The sequence below is a fragment of the Globicephala melas genome, chromosome 11 (genome assembly GCF_963455315.2).
Source record: "Globicephala melas chromosome 11, mGloMel1.2, whole genome shotgun sequence".
NCBI classification, from domain to species: Eukaryota; Metazoa; Chordata; class Mammalia; order Artiodactyla; family Delphinidae; genus Globicephala; species Globicephala melas.
In genome coordinates, this window is record NC_083324.2 from 93,238,902 (window position 1) to 93,260,383 (window position 21,482).

The window sequence follows — 21,482 nt, forward strand, 5'->3', positions numbered from 1 at the left end:
GCTTTATTTTTATTGAAATCTCCCTGGGAAAGGAAACATGTTAAACCATCATCAATTACTTTTACTTTAGTATAAATTAATTTCCAATCTTTCCTTGTGAAAAGATTTTGATGATAGTCAGAAAGCTAAAGAAAGCTGGGAGGGTTGGAAAGATGGACTGAGAAAAAAAAAAAAGTCTCACAGGGAGGAGGAACCTAATTTTATTCCATGTAAGCATGTAGTCATGTTTTGAGGGCTTACTTACATATAAGGTACCAAGTATTCAGCTGGCAAATAAGGACGTTAAATCTGTAAACATCTTAGTTTGGACCAGGGCTTGAAACTCCCTTAAAGGACCAGAGACAGACTCCTAAATCCTATTTCAAGAACATTATGTCAAAGGAGTTTCACCTTTGGCCCATCCTCAGCTAGCAGGAAAATTCTTCACAACAAAATCATGCAGGCTTCTGTTCTTGAAACTGCATTCGAGAGATCCACACTAGGAGAGAGGCTGCATTGGCCAAAATGGCAAAGGTCAGAGCCAAGAGCAGCGAAGCCTTTGGTTCCCTTGCTGCCCACTTCTAAAAATATCCTTTCCCCTCTTTTAATACTTTGTAGAAGGGTCAATTCACAGAGTGAAGAACAAAAGTTCAAAATCTCATCTTGCCCTCTGCCAACTGGATTCTAGTAAGCCCATCTTGCTTATAATGTGGAAATTTCTTGGCTTGTCAGAAAGAATACTCATGAATTATATCTCTATCTCAGTGTTTATCTACTGATCTGGATATAGGGAAATGAAGAAATGTTGAGTAGGGAAATGAGGAATTCTCGAGCAACTCTCTACTTACCATAACTCTCAAAACCCTAAATATGAAGACATGAAAATGGCCAACTAATGTTGGAGAAATGTGTTGACAGTAGCAACTCTTTTTTTTTTTCTTTCTTTAAGCACCACTTCGAGGGTACGTAAGAGTGAAATTTGACTTCATTCCCTCTGGCGAGAAAATCACATTGCCCTCAATTCTTGATGTGTGTGTATGTGTGTAATTTGGTTCAACTTTCCCAGAGGAAGCTGAAAAAATTAATCACAAGTTCAACTGTGTTTTCCTAGTCCTCCTAAAAATCCAGATGGCAACCTGAAAAGTAACTAAAAACATGTTGAAGAAAGAAAGAATAATGATTTCTATGTGCCATGAGTCTTACAGACCTTACACAGAAGATATGACCCCTGAACTTCCAGAACACATTAGGAAAAGAGGTTTGGCTATACCAGTGGGAGCCCACAGAGAGTGAATTGTATCAAAAGAGTAAAAGTCAATTTTAGGTCGTTGTGAGGTCATTTTTACAATCCCACATTACTATGCACAGTGAGGATGGATGATAGACAAATTCGATAGATAAATATTGAGGTAGATGTAGAGATTAGAAAGAGATAGAGATGGAGACAAGGATAGAGGTAGAGATTCATAGAAGAAAATGATCAAGATGAATTTAGGCATAGTAGTGACTTTGAACTACCTTTTTTGTGTTCCCAAATGCCAAGGTCAAAAACCAAAGCAGTGTAAGTCAAAGGAACTTTGGGAACTGTTTCATTCCTTTTAGGTTTTGAATACACTAACAAATTCTATAGCAAGGGTTTATGTGCTTAAATAGTGATACTAAATGTTTTCCTTATGCATATTGTGCAAGGGTATTTGAGGCATATCTTTGCATAACAAATATTATTATTCACGATACAGTCTCTGGTTTAATTTCAGAGTTAAATGTCTTTAGGATATATCACCTGAAGGTACCGAGGAGCATCATATCCTAGGTACCAAGTTTCCAAATCAGCATTCTCTGCTCCTAGTGGATTGAAGATAACAGAAAACACCCCCTCCCTGATGCTCGTAAAATGGGGGTGATGGTAGGTGAGCACTTGCTTCTGAAACAAAGAGAACCTTATTGGTATTCATTGAGTTTTAATTTCTCACAAGCATTATTAGTATATGGGGAAAAATGTAATATTCAGCCTCACAGCACTCACTGCTGTATAATAAACACCAAAGAAATGTTATCCAGGAGACAATGTAGTAAAATAGCTAAAAGTACGAGCTTGGGACTCCCGGTTCTGCAGCTTCTTAGCTGAGCAAGCTAACCTCTTTAGGCCTCAGTTTCCAGCTCTGTAGTACAGGAATAAAAATAAGAATCAAAAGGGATCATCTACGTAGACAACACAGCACTTGACACACAGGAAGTATTGAGGTTAGGTATTATTTTGAAATATTTTTAACAGCTTACAAATGCAAGGAGTTGCAGGGGGTGAGACAACCCCACCGCAGCTGCATCTGTCCCACATATCAGTCAAAATATTACCTCCATCATTTTCACTGCAAATAAGCTCTTGGTCCTCTGAAGTCCCATGGTATTTGGTCTATATTTCTAACTTGTGTTACAGTTAATCATGTATACATGAGGATTAAAGGAATTATTAGGTGTAACACATCTAGAATTGTTCCTGGCTCATAGTAAGTACTCCAAGAGTGTAAGTTATTATAATTATTTTCCCTCACAGAGAGCTGGTGGCCCTTAGTGAGCTCTTTAATGTGTGTGCTTTTTCTGGACAGTCATGCAAAGTAAGGAGCATTGAGGACCCATGTCAAGATAGCTCCACCAAAAGGGCCTTTGTTGTTCTTTTTACCACTCTGCTTTCCTGAGAGAAGTTTGCAACAGGGAATTACAAACTAGAGCAGAATTTTGTCCACTATTTTTCATAAGCTCATCTTCTCTTTCCTCAGCCGAGTTAAGTGTAGATGCCGGGCACAGAGTAGGAACTTTATCCACTGAGTACTGAGAGAGTCAACAAATGTTTCTGTTCTTCCAGGCCTGTGTCACAGATATTGTCTAATCCAAGCGTTCAATCACTGTGTGTTTATTTATAAGTATTTTTAAATATATTTTTATTTAATTTAATTTATTTATTTCTGGCTGCGTTGGGTCTTTGTTGCTGCACGCGGGCTTTCTCTAGTTGCGGCGAGCGGGGGCTACTCTTCGTTGCAGTGCACGGGCTTCTCATTGCGGTGGCTTCTCTTGGTGCGGAGCACGAGCTCTAGAGCGCAGGCTCAGTAGTTGTGGCGCACAGGCTTAGTTGCTCCGCGGCATGTGGTATCTTCCCCGACCGGGGCTCAAACCCATGTCCCCTGCATTGACAGGTGGATTCTTAACCACTGCACCACCAGGGCAGCCCAGTTTATAACTCTTTATTGGCACATAATTGTTTATCATTCATTACATGCCAGACATTGCACGAGCTGCTAGGGTTAAAATAATAAACTAGACCAACTCCTCTTCTCAAGGAGATTACAAATTAGCTGAACTTAGATTCTCCCAACTTTTTTCATATTAAGGCATGTATTTGAAAATGATCACATTAGTTCATGATTCAGCAGATGTGTCCAGAGGCAGTCAGCTTCAGGGACCCAACCTGGCGTGCCAGTCGGGAAGCTTTATGTATGGTGCTCAATTCTTAATGTATTTAATTTCTCCATAACTTTTCAGATTAGATGAATAATACAACACAGTGTCTAGTTGGCAGTGGGGAGAAGGGAGGAGCAGCTACTAATGAAACTTAGTGCAGTGTGTTAAGCTGAGTTTGCAGGTTGGTACTGGGTGTCAGAACTTTGAATTAGCAAAGAAAAGGATTAGAGGGCTAACTGGTGGGGCAAACATACAGGGGGTGAGGGTGGAGCATGTGCGCCATCATGTTTTAAACAGATAATCTCTAGAACGGTTTCAAGAGCTATTGGTTTTAAACCAATTGTTTGGTTTTAAAATATTCTCCCACAACAATTGAATGATAATTAACTTGGTTGAGTTACCACCACGGGCTCTTTTGTGTATTTCACAAATCCCGTCTGGGGAAGAAAATATCGGAACTACATTGTGTTTCATCAGCTTGGAAGTTGTGGAGCCCAAGGTACCTGGGAGAAGTCCATGTTCTTTAGTTTTTTGGGCCTTGAGAGTGACATTTTTGTTTCAGGTTAGTGTGACCTCCTTCGGTAGAGTAAACATGTGGGCTGCATTTTTAAAAGAGCCCCCATTTAAAAAGCTGGTAGTGGTAAACAGCAAGAACCCACTGTCACATTTTTAACGTAGTCCCAGAGGAGCGATGATTTAAAATCAAAAGTCTTCTCATTCCTATGGCAACCACGGAAGTGTTCAACTGATGCTACATGCTGTGTACATTAAGCCGTGCGCTGTGTTCCTCTCCCACCTTCTGCTACCTCCGTCCCTATGGATTCAACCTGAACTTCCCTAAACTGTACACCTTGAAAAAGGCTCTTTTCCAGACTCACGGTTGCTTTCCAACATGCAAGCAATCAAATACATGTAAAAGGGACGAGTCCTCCCAGAGGAAACCTTTACAAACCCAGAGGGGAAAGGTACCCCAAAATAGAGACACCGTCTGTTTCCCTGATTTGACAGGTTTGAGAGCTCCTTGTTTTAAAGCCAGACATGAATCTGTGAAGAGATTCCTCTGAGTTACAACCCTTTTTGGGAGCAGCTACCATGAAGATAACATATGTGGAGAGACAGAGCCAAAACGCACCCACTGGGCTGCAGTGCATCTCCGGGAACATTTATAACACATTCACAGGAAGCTGGAGTGGTTAGTCATGGATATGGAGAAAGACCCCCTCTGTGTCGACTGTCTCATAGCGCTGGGAGCTGGCTGTCATCATTACTGCCTGTTCTTCAAGGAGGACTCCAGTGGTTTTGTTCTCCTGAAGGGCTTGTTCTTTGAAAGAGCAAGAACCTGAAGCCTGGCATTCAAAGATGCAAAGGCCAAGTAAAGACAGGCTGAATCCTGGCTGAGTGCTTTTAAAATTTCCAAGGGAAAGAAAAATCATTTTCAGTTGAAAATGGCCTGGGATATTTTGCATATAATCTTGCTTAGATTCTAAGATATATTGACAAAATATGGACGAGTCACTCACCTCTGTTCCTTGGGGAAGGTTCAGAGGAACATTCTGGATCAGAATGAGGCACCATACCCCTATTGGCTTCTCTCTAGAGGCCGCCATTGTCTGTCTGTCCGCCATGCTTCCTCAATGAGGATGTTTGTTTAGGGGGGTGTTTTGTTAAGACTTCGTCCTCAATCACTGTATTCCTGGTAAGTGTAAGGATTGCGAGCTGGGAAACCCAGATGCTGGTACCAGATCTGTTGCTCTGTGATGTAAGATGTGGTGCTTATCAGCTCCGGGCTTTCCTTTCCCTCACTTGTAAGCTGGAGATGTTAAACTATTTAGTCTCTAAGTCTCAGGTATCGTATTGCTCAAAAAGTCTAGAATTTCCAGAGCTGAAATCAGTAGAATCGGGGTCTGATGAAAGCTTTCTGACTTTTTCTTTCAATAAAGTGGGACCAGAACATATAGAAGTGGGGACACACGGTAAGTCTTACTGCTCAACATGTGTCTTTGGATTGAGTAGCTTCAGCAGTACCTGGGTCCCTGGGAACTGTAGAATCTTGGGCTCCACTCCAGACCCACTGCTTCAGAATCTGTATTTTAACCAGCTCTTTGAGAAATTGAGAACCACTGCCGTAAAGTACTTACAGAGGCTGTATTTCTAGTGATAAATATGTTGGCGGCAAGGTGAACTGTGTTCAGCACCATGGTTCACCTTCCTCTCACCCTGATTATTATTCCCATTTAACAGATGAGGAAACCAAGGTGCAAAGAGATTAGGTAACTTGCCTATAGTCACACAACAGATAGGTTATTTAGTGGTGAAACCGAGGCAGATTTAAAGTAGACTTGCCCTGTATAGCTAGTCAGCTAAGAGGGGGAAGGACTGTCCACGAGGCCTTCTTCAGACTCTCTACATTAAACCTCCCTTGTTTTTTTATTATTTTTTAAAATAAATTTATTTATTTATTTTTGACTGCGTTGGGTCTTTGTTGCTGCACGCAGGCTTTCTCTAGTTGCGTCGAGCGGGGGCTGCTTTTCCTTGCGGTGCATGGGCTTCTCATTGCCGTGGCTTCTCTTGTTGCGGAGCACGGGCTCTAGGCGTGTAGGCTTCAGTAGCTGTGGCACATGGGCTCAGTAGTTGTGGCTCGCGGGCTCTAGTTGCTCCGTGGCATGTGGGAATTTCCCTGACCAGGTCTCGAACCCGTGTCCCCTGCATTGGCAGGCAGATTCTTAACCAGTGCGCCACCAGGGAAGCCCATCCCTTGTTTATTAACAGATAGAGTCTTCTGGCATAGAAACCCTTTCTCAGACCTTACCCACCTCCCAACTTGACATAGCATTTTTCAGTTTAAAAATCATCACTGATGATTTTCATGACAGCATCACATGGAAATCCGGGGTGGAATTATTACTTAATTTTACAGAAGGGATCAGATTCAAAGCCTAGAGAATTAAATTGACTTGTTTGAGCTCATGAGTCACAGAGCCCAAGAAAAGCCTGGACATTTGGGAGCCATACCCAGTATTAGATCATTGCCTTCATATTGTGTTTGATTTAGAATATTTACCGTGCTGCCCACTTGCTGATCTGTGTGTCCGTGTTGACGTCAAAGATCAGAACAATGGATAGTGCCTTCTTGGGGGTGCTCTTTTTAAATTAAATGTTAATTGTGGTACAATATGCATAACATAAAATTTACCATCTTAACCATTTTGAAGCATAGAGTTCGGTGGTATTGAATTCATTCACACTGTTGTGAAACCGTCACCACCATCCGTCTCCAGAACTCCTTCATCTTACACAACTAGATCTCTACCCACTAAAGAATAACTCCCCATTCCCCCTCCCTCCAGCCCCATTCTACTTCCTGTCTCTATGAATTTTGACTGCTCTAGGTCCCTCATGTAAGTGGAATCATACGGTATTTGTGTTATTGTGACTGGCCTATCTCATTTAGCATAATGTTTTCTAGGTTCATCCATGTTAGAGTACGTATCAGAATTTCCTTCTTTTTGAAGACTAAATAATATTCTAATGTATGTGTATACCACATTTTGTTTATCCATTCATACATTGGTGGACACATGGATTACTTCTACCTTTTGGCCATTGTGAATAATGCTGGTAAGAGCATAGGTGCACAATTATCTCTGTAAGATCCTGCTTTGGGTCTTATCCCACAAGTGGAATTGCTAGGTCATATGGTAACTCTATTTTTAATTTTGTCGAGGAACTGCCATACCGTTTTCCATACTGTTTGCACCATTTTACATTCCCATCAACAGTGCAAAAAAATTCTTTTTTAATTGAAGGAAAATTTAATACCATAATTGATTTTAATGTTCATTTTTCTATCTTCTTCCTTATAGTTAATGATCTGGGAAATTGAAAGGCTGACTTCTAGAGACTTAATCCAGCCCAACAGTATTTTCATTGCTCAGAAAGGGATTATAGCATATCTTTCTTACTCTTAAACATGTATAACCCATTGTGAAGCTCCTACATTCGACAAGTAGCAATTCTTCCTGTAATAATTTTTCATAGCAGCAAGTCATTTTGAACACTAATGCTAGAAGTAAACTGGTCTTAAAAGAGGTAACTATATCAAGGAAGGTGTAGTTTTGAGATATTAGGCTAAATCATAGTGGTTTCAGAGTCAAAATGTCATTGAATTAGATATAAACGTATATCGAAAAGTAAAAAATGGTACTTTGGGATGGTTAGGTGGTTATTTTGTTTCATAGAATGAGCAACTGTTGAAATAGATTGTTAAATGGTGTAAAGGATTTCTCATATCATCACTTGGGCAAGGCAATTAACAGAAACATGGCTCTATCCTGTTTGATTTTGACTCTGGTGTCCTTTAGCTACCAGCTGGTCTGAATTTCTCTGAAGCTGTCATCAGAGGAAGCATCTTTCCCAAAAGCTCATTTAAACATAGAACATTCATTGGAGAACATTTCACATCTTCCAGGGTTCACTTTTTTTTCCATTTTAGTTTCTTGTTTGCTCTTAAGAAATGTTGAGAAAAGGTTATATCTATCTGTCTATCTCTCAAACATGCACATACTAAATGAAAAACTCTTCCTAGGAACAAATATTCTCGAACTCAAAGGAGCTACAAAATTTTATTTTATTTTTTATTTGTTTCTTCCTCTTCTTCTTCTTCTTCTTTTTTAATTAAAAAAATTTTTTTCCACACCATGAGGCTTGTGGGATCTTAGTTCCCCGACCAGGGATTGAACTCACACTCTCGGCAGTGAGAGTGTGAAGTCCTAACCACTGGACCACCAAGGAATTCCCTACAAAATTTTAATTAATTTATCAGAATATAATGAGGCACAAAGGGCTTATTTGGTCTTTATTAGGGCTCAATTTTTTTATGCCATAAAAACTGGGCAAATCCTTGTTGTATTAAGGGAGAAATTGACTATTTGATAATTGTGTCATTTCATAATTGTAAAACATGAAATTCATGGAATAAATACTGGCTTTCTTTTTGAAAATCCAACACTGTTAAATGGAATGTTAATATAAAGTAATTGAGTATTCACTCATTAAATACTGAACAATTATTTGTTAAACAATATGAAATTGCTGGTATTGAACCACTTTTGGTCTGTAAAAGCATCAGGCATTGGTGAGGTGCTTAACATTCAGAAATGATTAAAAATAAGATCTCTGCATTCAAAGAATTCACAGCCTACTGAAGTGAACAGACTCAAAATGTGATTAACGTGAATGTTCTATAATAGAGACAGGTACGTGGTACTTTGGGGGCAAAGAGAATGGAGGGATTAACTTTATTTCAACAGGAATTTTACTTACTGCTATTCACCAATAGGGGTAAAATTTTTATTTTTTGCCTGCACGGCTTGTGGGATATTAGTTCCCCCACCAGGGATCGAACCCATGCCCCTGGCAATGAAAATGTGGAGTCTTAACCACTGGACCACCAGGGAATTTCCAAGGGTAAATATTTTGATAAACAAATCTACATTTTCTTTCCTGGGCTCACATATTCATTTTGAAGGTGATAGCATCAACAACATTATGCAGAATGATAGAGGAGAATCGCCTGGGAACGTTTTCATCTTTTTGTGCTCAAAAACTTTAAACTGTTCTTCTGTCCTCTTAAAAAAATTCACTCAAAAGTCCTTCGGATATCAGTAAGGAGTCTGTCGTCCAATGGTTCTTGCAGGACCAAGCGATGATGTTGTTCCATGGCAGTCAGCTCTGTAGAATCACTCTCAGATCAAAGGTGCAGAGGTCTCTTCTAATTACCTGGGATTATTATAATAATCCCCAAATTATATTTCTTGGGAGATGGCCATAGTCTTTCTTGACACCCCTTTCTTAGCCATATACACGATTTTACATTTGTTGGTGCTGACAGGTCTTCTAATCCTTGCAAAGAACTTCCATCTTGTTAAAAAGAATTACATAAAGAAAAATAAGCTGAAGAGGACATTTTCTAAACATTGAAAAGTTTCAAACACCTACTCACCTTTAAAAAAAAGAAAGCAATTGCCCAGCAAACCTGCTGATGTCATTTTTCATGAATGTTGACGCATTTAGGTTGTCAATTCTATTTCTGTTCACTTAACCATAGCCTCCGATTTCCACTTATAGAATTTAGCTTGGAAATTGGGCTTTGTTCAAACTGTGGTGGCTGAAAAGGCGTTTAAAGCATAATACAATAAAAATACCCTTGAAGCCACTTAACCTTTTGTGGACAGATCTTGAGTTGCTCTTATGATGATAAGCACGGCACTTTTATCTGGAGCTAACAGTGGAATGAAGGATACAGAGACAAGCAACCACATTACTTAATAAAAAACCCACAACTTATGCACCTGAATTCATCCTAATGCATGAGTATTTGTTTTTTCTATTTGCTAAACTGACATTCTCTTAACGCTGTTGCTCTCTAGGGCAGCCAAGCTATCAATTTGAGTTTAAACAAATAAATGTTTCTTGAACAAAAGAATGAAGCAAACAAAACCTGAATTCTTTTAGAGAGTCAAAGAAGGCAACATGAGTGACCATTTAAGGCTACCTACTCATTTTGCAATTTCTTTAGTTGACTCAAGGATTGGTGCTAAATAACAAAGAAACCACAGAGTTCCTTTCTCAGTGCAGAGTTCATTAAAGAAAGTGTCCTCAAACAACAATTGCAATTCAAAGTTTAAGGTGATTTAGCAGAGACTTGGAAGTGGGGATTTGATCAACTCATCTTGGGCTTAAGAGGACGGGTGTTGTTTGACCTACGTCGCAGGCAAGGAGGAAAATCAAGTGAAGAAGCGGGTCTTAAGGCAGAGGGCGCGGCCTTAGTAAGGCATGGAAACGCGGAAGAGCCTAGCTTACTTCAAGAGGAATAAAAGATGGAGAGCCTCCTCCAGACAGACTCAGGTCTTGGAAGAGGAGGATATGAAAAGGTAAGCTGGGGCCACATCGTGAAGGCTATCCTACTCTGGCTTCATTCTCCAGACTAGAGGCAGGGACTCTTGCTAAGAGGCAACTGACAAAGTCCAGGCAAACTGTGATAAGGACCTGACTTACAACAGTGAAATTTAGTTGGAGATACTTTGAATTTCTAATGTCTCAGAAACATTCAAGCGTAGGTGTTTAAACCAGAAAAAGAAATTTGGGTCTAAAGGGAGAGGTCACACCTATAGATATGGATTCTCACTCAGCATATTTGGAAGTTGAAACAGTGAAAACGAGTGGGTTCACTTAGGAGATACAGCGTTCCACAGAGCAGCCTTGGTGTCACCCACGGCAGCTTGCTGAAATGCAGAACCAGGCCCCACCCCAGACGAACTGCATCATAATCTGCATTTGACTTAGGTTCACATGTGAGATCCATGCACATTAACGTTTAAACCCTGCTTCATATGTTAGTTGACCAGGGTCTAACCATCGCACAGATCATGGGTTATTCTTAGAAGATAATTGGGCAGACCTGGCCAAACCCAGCCCCAGTATCCCCTGAATTGCTCAAGCAGTAGTTTAAATCCTGGCTGCACATTGAAAGAAACTTCATAACTTAAAAATATACTGAAGCTCGGACTTTACCCCTCGAGATTCTGATTTATTTGTTCTGGGGCGAGGCCCAGGCATTAGTAATTTAAAAGCTCCCCAAGGTGATTGTAATGTATAACTAGGGAAAAGTATCATCATGCTAAGAAGTCTTAAGGGGAAGCAGAAATCTAAATTCAATGAAATATAAGAGGATTTTTTAAAATAATGAGAGTATAATGCTAGGGATGTATTATTATTATTATTTTATTTTTATTTTTTGTGGTACGCGGGCCTCTCACTGTTGTGGCCTCTCCCGTTGCGGAGCACAAGCTCACGGACGCGCAGGCTCAAAGGCCATGGCTCACGGGCCCAGCCGCTCCGCGGCATGTGGGATCTTCCCGGACCGGGGCACGAACCCGTGTCCCCTACATCGGCAGGCGGACTCTCAACCACTGCGCCACGAGGGAAGCCCGGGCTGTATTATCAATAGAAGCCTTAGTTGCTGTGCAGTGGATGGTGTGAAGGTAATTTTAATTTCTGGAAGGTATCAGTGATGACATAAAAGATGGCATATTCTTTAAGAAAACTTTGAGTTCTTATTAAGCTTAACTTGCAAGAATTTCTGTTAGAAAACTTACACAACACTTTTTTAAAGTCAGCAGAGACAGGATAAAAACTTGTTTTATGTTGAAGTAGTTTGGGACAGAGGGAGGGAGCAAGGAGTCAGGAGGGCTATTTTTCTCCCAGTGGTAAAGAGCTGTATGCCTCGATTTGCTAAACCTTGAAATGATGGCATTTTGTAAGACTGAAAGACTTTGTGTAGGTGTAACTAGGATGTCAAGGATGAGTCAAAGATTAATACCTAAATTACAGAGCATGATGGGCACTTTATGCCTCTGCCGTGGAGATCAAGCTGGGGAGAAGGAAGTATTGACTGATTCGAAAGTACTACTTATATTGGGTTATAATTTAATCAGATAGATTATGCTCAATTCCAAGAATGGAGAAAGGCTTAAGCCATGTATTTTTAAATAGTTCTGCAAATTATGTCAAGCGTATAGCTTATCCATTGTCAGGCTAGCTCCAACTATGCAAAAAGATCCCAAAAGTTTAGAAGTTCTTTATCTCAGAATGCATTACTCACTGATTGTGATAGGATTTTTCCAAATGCCCGAATCATGTTATAATTAAAGTGGTAATTTCAGGCACTTCCCTGGCAGTACAGTGATTAAGACTCTGCGCTTCCATTGCAGGGGGCGTTGGTTCCATCCCTGGTCGGGGAAATAAGATCCCATATGCCATGAGGTGGAGCCCCCCCCAAAAAAAAAAAGTGGTAATTTCAAAAGTGACCTACCAGCAGAATGATTCTTTATGAAATGTTTTTTTGGTTTTCTTTTGTTTTGTTTTGTTTTGTTGAGGTACGCGGGCCTCTCACTGTTGTGGCCTCTCCCGTAGCGGAGCGCAGGCTCTGGACGCGCAGGCTCAGCGGCCATGGCTCACGGGCCCAGCCGCTCCCGCGGCATGTGGGATCTTCCTGGACCGGGGCACGAACCCGTGTTCCCTGCATCTGTAGGCGGACTCCCAACCACTGCACCACCAGGGAAGCCCTATGAAATGTTCTATATCATGCCTGCATTTTTGTATCAATAGCTGCTTGTTAAATCCTTCAAATTACCCTGGGTACCTTTGGATGGTATGAAAGAATTTCAAGAATCTCTCTCTCTGTCCTTGAAGAGCTTAAACATTCAATAAAAACAATTAGAGTTGTGCATCTAGGGAAAATGTTTTATTTTCAAGATACAATAATATTGCACTTAAAAATTGAGAGAATCTGTAGTCATAAAGTTCAAGGTTCTAAAAATTGAATGACAACAGTAATACTGGGAATGCAAAACAGCTACACATGGCTTAATATCTGCTGCAATATTTTAAAGAAATCATTATATCAGCTTAAAGACACAGAATACTGGCCTGAGAAGTTGTATTATCCCAGAATTCTCTTTAGAAAATAGGCATAATTACCCGCTCACCCCAATTCTTGTAATAGGTTAGATACAAGCATTGTTGCTTTTCTCACCTGAACAGGTTAATTTTGCCAAGATGAAAACGGAGCCCATTCTGTAATATCCACCCTGTGCCCCGTCTGTTCCCACTCCTGTTCCCTGAGCAGGGTGGCTACATTTAGAAGTGAACAGGCTATTGCAGATTGCAGAGAGTTAAATGTAGGATAGACTTTTAGTGTATGCTCACTGTGTGCTCCACTTTCAAATACATCCACTTCATTTCATTCTCAGAAAAATCCTTTTAGGTGGTTGACAGATCAGACTTTGACAGTTTGAAAAAAGAAATGGAAGCTCATAGAGATGAAGTTACTTGCCTAAAATCACACAAAGAATTTCAAACGCAGTGTTTTAACCTAAATTCTCTATAGGACAGGACATTGGCTCCCTGGGTTGTAAAACTTTGCTACATGATGGAAATGCAAAAGAGTGAATCTACTTTCAAAGGAGCCCAAGTATGGTTCACGGTTCTCATCTTAGCAACTTTCTTTGGGTCTTCAATCTCAAGGTTTAGGCATTATGAACGTGGTCCCTGATTCAGATTTTGGCTCAGCCATTTATTAGTTCTGTGACCTTGGGCAAGTCAAATCACATTTCTTATTAGACCTCTTTTTCCTTTTCTATGAAAAGAGTTAATGATAGCTCCAACGTCATATGGATGTTGTGAGAATTAAGTGGGTGAAGCACATAAAGTGCTTAGAACAGTACCAGGCATGTGGCAAACGATAAATGTTAGCTGTTATTATTCTCACGATTCTCAAATTTTGATCTCCAAACCAACTAGGTCTCCGAGGCTGCAGACTCATATATCCTCCTGATGCTGCTGGTCAGGATATTTTCCTGGAGAGTCACAGACCTCTCAAACTCATCATGTCCAAAAGAGAACTCACCTTTGACATAAGGTAATTCAAAGAGGTTGTCACAGTGAGCGGTGAATAAACGCTGAATAAATCGTGGTTATCACTATGTATTCCTGACCTATTCTTTCTCCTGTATTCTTCTCTCTGTAAAGGGCACATCATCGTCCAGGGAATCTCATCCAGAAAGCTGAGAGGCATCCTAAATGTCTGAATTTTTTCCTTCCGGAAAGATCCAGACAATCACTACATACAATCAGTTTTTCCTATTCATAAGTATCTTTTATACCGTCGGTTCCCAATGCCTCATCTTTTTCACTTCAGTTTTTTTTTTTTTTTTTTTTTTTTTTTTTTGTGATATGCGGGCCTCTCACTGTTGTGGCCTCTCCCGTTGTGGAGCACAGGCTCCAGACGCACAGACTCAGCGGCCATGGCTCACGGGCCCAGCTGCTCCGTGGCATGTGGGATCTTCCCAGACGGGGCACGAACCCACGTCCCCTGCATTGGCAGGCGGACTCTCAACCACTGCACCACCAGAGAAGCCCCGCTTCAGTTATTTGAATAGGTTTCTAATGGTCTCTGGGATCTAAGGCATGTCTCCCTCAACAATGATAGAATCAATCCTTAAAATTCAAATTGAGCATGTCATAAACTTGCCTGAAATCCTTCACTAATATGTTTCCAGTCCACAGGATGTGTCTCTCACTCCTTTCTTTGTTTACCATGGTAAACAAAGCCACATTCTGTTCCAGCCTCGCTTCTCAGATGTGCCAGAGGTTGTAGCCACATGGTCTTCTGAAATCTTCTGTACACTCTCACTCCCGAGGGCCATTGCAAATGTTGTTTTCCAAACCTAGACTGAGCTCTCCTCATTGCTGTAAACAAATATTTTCATCCAAAAGTTTGGGGAACACAGTGTTAATCTGAATACATTTTTAAAATTTAAGTATATGAAATCAAATTCAATATAATGACTCTTTTGGGGGGGTTAAAGATTTGCCAATACAGTGGGTATAGCAAATGTTATTACTAATGGCTTCCTAAGTAGAAACTGGTATAATCTTTTGGATGCTGAGAAAACTATCAATATAATCAGACAAAGTCTCTTTGTCAAAGAATTATGAACGTGAGACAAACCCAAACTTTAACCGTTACACTGGTGCCACTACCGCCGTGAGGGCGAGAGATTCATGTATAATTGAAATATGTCAGTCTCTCCTTATTGCCTAGGTGTCTTGCAGAAGCTGATGCTAGCTTTTACACTGGTCACTGGCACTGATTCAAACTACATGAGCCTCTATGAACCACTGTCCTAGAAAATTATCCCTGGTCCCTACAGAGGGACCACTTGGATTTGATCCTGAAGAAGACAATTAAGAAAAACGGCAGTTAACACATCAAGAGCAAAAAAAGAAAAATTGTTTAAAAAATCCGGAAAAGTGTGGTTACAATAAAAATTTCACAGAAGAGAAGAAGCAAAGTGCTAAGCATTCCAGTAAGTGGTTGAGATAAATATTCTACATGCAAAAATTCAATAACAGGTCATCTTTGCTGGGTCAACCTGTCTTTTTATACACAGCTTCTGACTGTAAACTTAGGTCATTCAAAATCCATTTCCTTTCAGAATCTTCTATCTTAAACAACCCTAAATTAAGAAGTCAATCTGAAGACCTCAAAACAGAGAGATTTGCTCCTTGCTTAGGAGCAGTGATCTTTGGTGAGTCCTTCCTTCTTCAGGATACAGTTCAAACCCTCCAGTAAGACAGAAAGGACCTCTAGATATTTTTCTTTCAGCAGTTGTCCCATGTCATTGCAACTCCACAAACATCACCCCTCGAGTCAGACCAAAATTGCTGGTTTCTAAAGGCATATTGCTTTTTCGTGCCTCTTTGCCCTTGTACATGCTTTTCTTCTGCCCAGGGTACTCTTCTCTCCCTGAATAAGTCTCTTTCATCCTTTAGTACTCTGACACCGATTCCTAAAGATTGAGTTAAGCCCCTGCTTATGTAGCCCTCTCTGATACTCACATAATACTAGCCCATGTTTCTGTTGTACATATGCACTGTATGGCAATGGTGATGAAGATGACGGTGATGATAGCAAGTATTTCATTCTAGGCTGTGAGCTTTCTGAAAAAAGAACTCTTCCATTCTTTATCCTCAGTTTCTAACTCAGGGCCTCAAACATAATACTGTCTATAGAATGAATGAGTAAAGCATCGCAGCATTTGCAAGATATTTGCCTTTTAGATGGCCTATATTAAGAATTTTGTCTTTAAGATATATGGTTGGCTTTCAGGTGTCATCTGATTATAACGGTCATAAATCCAAATACACTTTTACGGCATGTCTGACGCATTGTCTTGTCTCTGTTGTGCACAATTTATGCTTGATTCCCGTATTTGAGTCTCCTACCATCCTCCTTCCTTTAAGCTCGTTCCTGGTGGATAAAATGAACTGTATATGAGATCCAAATGTCACTTTGGCTTTGACATCTGAGGTGGTATTATATCCATTCATTCACCATCCATCATTCATTTATACATATCTATTGGGCTCTTGCTAGGTGGCAGGACCGATTCTAAAATCAGTTGTACTCCTATTGCATGTTGCATTACACTATGGTGTTCTCTTATAGTTATGAGTGAATGTGGTTGCTTTTGCTCAGCTGATACAGTTCCTGAAACAGACATTTAATATATGATAGGTGAATAACTGGATTGATGAATACATGACCCAATGGCTAAATTTGTTTTTTTATCCAGTCACCGTGTAGTTTAAATTCCAGACTTAATTATCAAACAGAATAAGTGGCTTAGGTATATTTTCCAGTTCAGATGCTCCCTGTTCATGCTTTCTTTGGGATTATAAAATGCCATGATTACGTCAGTAGTTTTCAAATATATGTTTAAAGTACTAGAACTTTGTTTTCAAATGTAGTTCAAAATACGTACAGTATACAGAAAAAGTAAAAATAATTCTTAATCCTATTGTCCATAAGCAATGTTTCAGTTTCAATGAAAGTATCACCTGCAGATCCAGTTTTGCAAAGCACTAGGATACACCATTTACACAGAATTCAATGTGAATTGTGTCCCCTAGAGTTGTCCTATGTGGAAACCCTCATTACCTTACTATCTTTCTAATATGTATGTCTATGTATATTTTTATCTTTTTTTTTCTTTTGCAGTACGCGGGCCTCTCACTGTTGTGGCCTCTCCCGTTGTGGAGCACAGGCTCCAGTCGCGCAGGCTCAGCGGCCATGGCTCACGGGCCCAGCATGTGGGATCTTCCCAGACCGGGGCACGAACCCGTGTCCCCTGCATCGGCAGGTGGACTCTCAACCACTGTGCCACCAGGGAAGCCCTATCATTTTAATTTTTATTAACAAAGCATCCTGCTTTCCTAAATTATTTTCCGTATTATTATTTCCATAATATTTTCCGTATTATTATACTCAGTTGACTAGTTACCTCTTTTTACTTATCACTGTTCTGTCCACAAAATTTAGACTCCTATAGCATTTGTAGAGCCCCTGGAGAGATGAGTTCATGCTTTCTGTTAATTTTGTGTTGCTCCCATCAGGAAACTGACATATAGAATATTTCACATAACATCAAGGCCATATCAAAACAGTTTTGTTTCCAACAAAACATATTATATTCACCTGTGGCACGACATTTCTGAGGGTGGGTGGTGTGCAGATGTGTGAAACAAAGTCTTACAGAACTAAGTGCCAACAGCATTCATTTTACATTTTGGTTAATACAGTCCTTTTAAAAAGGAACATATCTAAAAGCCAAAGACAAGTTTGACCTAGTGATACTAAGAATTTATCATAAGGAAATAGTTCAACAGTAGTGAAAATATATGCTCTATTTTTTAGTATGAGTTTTATGTACCATTTCTCTATTTATATCTTTATTTTATTCTATATAACAAGAAATTCCACATGGACTTTAAAAATAAATGTAAAAAAATGAAACAATCAAAAACAAGAGAAAATTTTATGTGAATATTTAATAAATATTTGGGTGGGGGAAACTTTCAATCCATCAAAATAACAGAAATAATAACAAATGACCATACTAGAATATTTGACTATATAAAAGGAAAACTTTTATAAATAGGAAACATCATAAACAGAGAGGGGCTGAAAAGGATTAGCACCTTTACTATACAAGACCCATTATAACTCAGAAAAAAATCATCAAAAGTCATGAAGCAGACAGGAAAAATGGCTCATACACACGTAGAGATATTCAAGCTTAGTATCTAGAATACGTAATGAATGAATACGTAACAAATGGAAAGCTATACTATATGTCTCTCTTTCCAGTGAGAAATATTAAAACTGTCTTAATAGTTTTAACTGTCATGTTTAAACCATTTGTCTTTAGCCTGTTCAAATACAAACGTGTTTGGGGAATTCCCAAGAGGTCCAGTGGTTAGGACTCCGCGCTTCCACTTCAGGCAGCATGGCATGGGTTGGATCCCTGGTCCGGGAACTGAGATCCCACATGCCACTGGGTGTGGTCAAAAAAATAAAAACAAAATAAAAACATCTGTTTATCTACTCTTAAAAAAACCCAGAAATGTATTTGTCCCAGCCCTCCACAGTACAAATTCTCCCGTGGTTTCTTCCCTCCTTCTCCACCTCTCCACCGGCATTGTACACAATAGTGCAGAGATGCCTCTCCCTCAACAGCCACGCACTCAACCATCTCTGGGGAAACCCAGGTCCAGCTGTGTGGGGACAGCTCTCCTGTTTCTAGAAGTAGGTGTCATTTGTCAAACTTTTGGGCAAATTTCATCAGAGGAAATAAGAAGGACTCGTGGACTGCCACCCAAGCCAGGATTCCCAGATTCCTCTGACCTGATATAACTTATATAATCAGAAAAAATAGAAAATAGTGATGCATAAATTGTCATTAGAACTATATGGAAAAATCTTTGCAAGAAGAAGAATATATACAAAAAGGAAAATAGCTGTGCTGCAGTGATGCAGTAGTTATTTATAGATTACTGTACAACAATGTGTTTTTTAAAGCTGGTTGTTTTTAACTTTTAACAGAAAGTAAGAAACATATTCGCAGTTGTAGCATCACACAATAAACCAGAGCTTCCCAGAGGGGAGATGTAGCCTGCTTCCCTCTGGGCTTCACTAAGCACCCTCCCCTATTCACCTCCGCATCTGAAGCCTAAACAATCTTTGTAGCAATTAAAAACAAGCAAACAAACAAAAAACAGAGTGAAAATCTCCTTGGAGGGCAAGGTAATGAGAGATACAATCATTATGATCCATTTTTTTCAGACATTTTAAGTCATAAAATCAATTCTTATTAAAAAAAAATTTTTTTAAGTACTAAGAAACATCAGTAGGAAACTGAAAAACTTTTGGTGAGGGATTTATTTCATTTTGTTTTGAATTTTACTTTATATGTCCCATAAATAGTAGGAAATATTTTTGGTAACGTGACTAAATGATTTTATGTTTGAAAGCTTAAAATAAGATGGTGTGAATTCTTTACTTGTTAATTCCGTAAGTAACCTCACTCAATTGTGTTTCTCTACATTGTTCAGTCAATGACTGAGAGGGGTCGCGCACACAATTTTCCTACTGAGAGACATATAGTAGAGCGTTCCATTTGTTACGTATTCACTTCTAGATACTAAGCTTGAATATCTCTACACGTTTATGAGCCATTTTTCCAGTCTGCTTCATGACTTTTGATGATTTTTTTCTGAGTTATAATGGGTCTTGTATAGTAAAGGTGCTAATCCTTTTCAGCCCCTCTCTATTTATGATGTTTCCTATTTATAAAAGTTTTCATTTTATATAGTCAAATACTCTAGTATTGTCATTTGTTATATTTGTTTTTTTCAGTAGGGTTACTTTATAGACATCACAGCAATTCTTTGAGCAACAGGGCAATTATTGTGTTCATAAGAGAGAAGGCCACTCTATTTTCCCATTAGAAAGACCCAGACAATAAGAAATTTTGAGAACATTAAACTGCCTAAGAAGGACCTTACTGAGCCTCTTTCTCTGGTAGAATCTAGGGTGAATCTACACATTTGATTCAGTAAATTTTTTTGAGAGGATCAGGACCTAGAAACATCCAGTCAATAAAATGTCCAATTTACAAAATTATACAAAGAGGTTTTTCCTTCATTTGAACGGGTAAATTCTTATTTTTGGAAAAAAAATTCTGATGGCCTAATATTCTCCCATGGGTAAAGAACACTACACTTAAACTTTGTACTTGGGACTTCCCTGGTGGCACGGTGGTTAAGAATCCACCTGCCAATGCAGGTGACACGGGTTCAAGCCCGGGTCCGGGAAGATCCCACATGCTGTGGAGCAACTAAGCCCGTGCACCACAACTACTGAGCCTGTGCTGTAGAGCCCGTGAGCCACAACTACTGAGACCACAAGCCACAACTACTGAAGCCCACGTGCCTACAGCCTATGCTCTGCAACAAGAGGAGCCGCTGCAATGAGAAGCCCACGCACCGCAACGAAGAGTAGCCCCTGCTCGCCGCAACTAGAGAAAGCCCACATGCAGCAACAAAGACCCAATGCAGCCAAAAATAAATAATAAATAATTTTTTTGAAAAATCAGGAGGAAAAAAAAAACTGTGTACTTGAATAGTCTCACCATTATAAGGGCAAAATATACCTCTGGAGCCCAAATTTTTATTTTTAAGTCTTTATAGTGCATCTTCCAATTGATCATATCATTGCTCTAACAAGCTGAAAAGAGGTAATGGTGAAAATTTTGAGCTTATGGCTCAAGGGAAGAAAAGCACTATTTTCAGTGAAATTGCATTGCATCTATCCTGGCTATTGGTCTCTTTGGGGCATTTTCGTAGAAGACCATGTAAGTAATGCTGCTTACTTACAGATATGGGTTTATAACTAGAACATTTCACTATTTGTTGTAAACTTTCATCTTTCCACAAATAGGTTTTAGACTTGAGCAGTGACTAAGGCAAATAGTTATATAAAGAATTTGCAGGTAAGACACATTTTATGCCTTAGTTTAAAAATAGCCTAAAGGCTCATTCTATGAAAACTGGCTTAAGCGGCCATCATAAGGAGGATCGGGCCCGGCAGCTTAGCCTGGGCACTGATGGATGGTAACGGCCTTACTATCTTCTGAGCTACTCTCTCTCCAGTTACAGTGAGAATGAGGCTCTCCCCCGTTCTTTGATCTCTCCTTCTCCCAATCTCTCCCCCACATACACAGGAGTGGGCTTGTGCCGTGAGCTCACAGGGTCAGCCTCAAATCTTCCTTCGGATACCCAAAGATTCATTAAAACCCTCTGCTAAGTAATGGTCCTTCCACTTCAGGCTCCTGTTTTCTCCCTCCTTCATCAATTTTCAAACGTGGAAGAGACTAATATAAACATTTATGTCCTTGCTAATAAGATTATAAAAACCAATCCTTTCCTCCCTCCACTCATCTGGTGGATGTCAGAACCCATCTTTTCCCCCTTCCCTCCTTTTACAAGTGACCTCAGTCTGTCAAGCATTCCTCCTCTCTCCTCAAACTTCTATTTGGATATAATTTCAAACTTAGAGAAATGTGATTAGAATAGTACAAGAA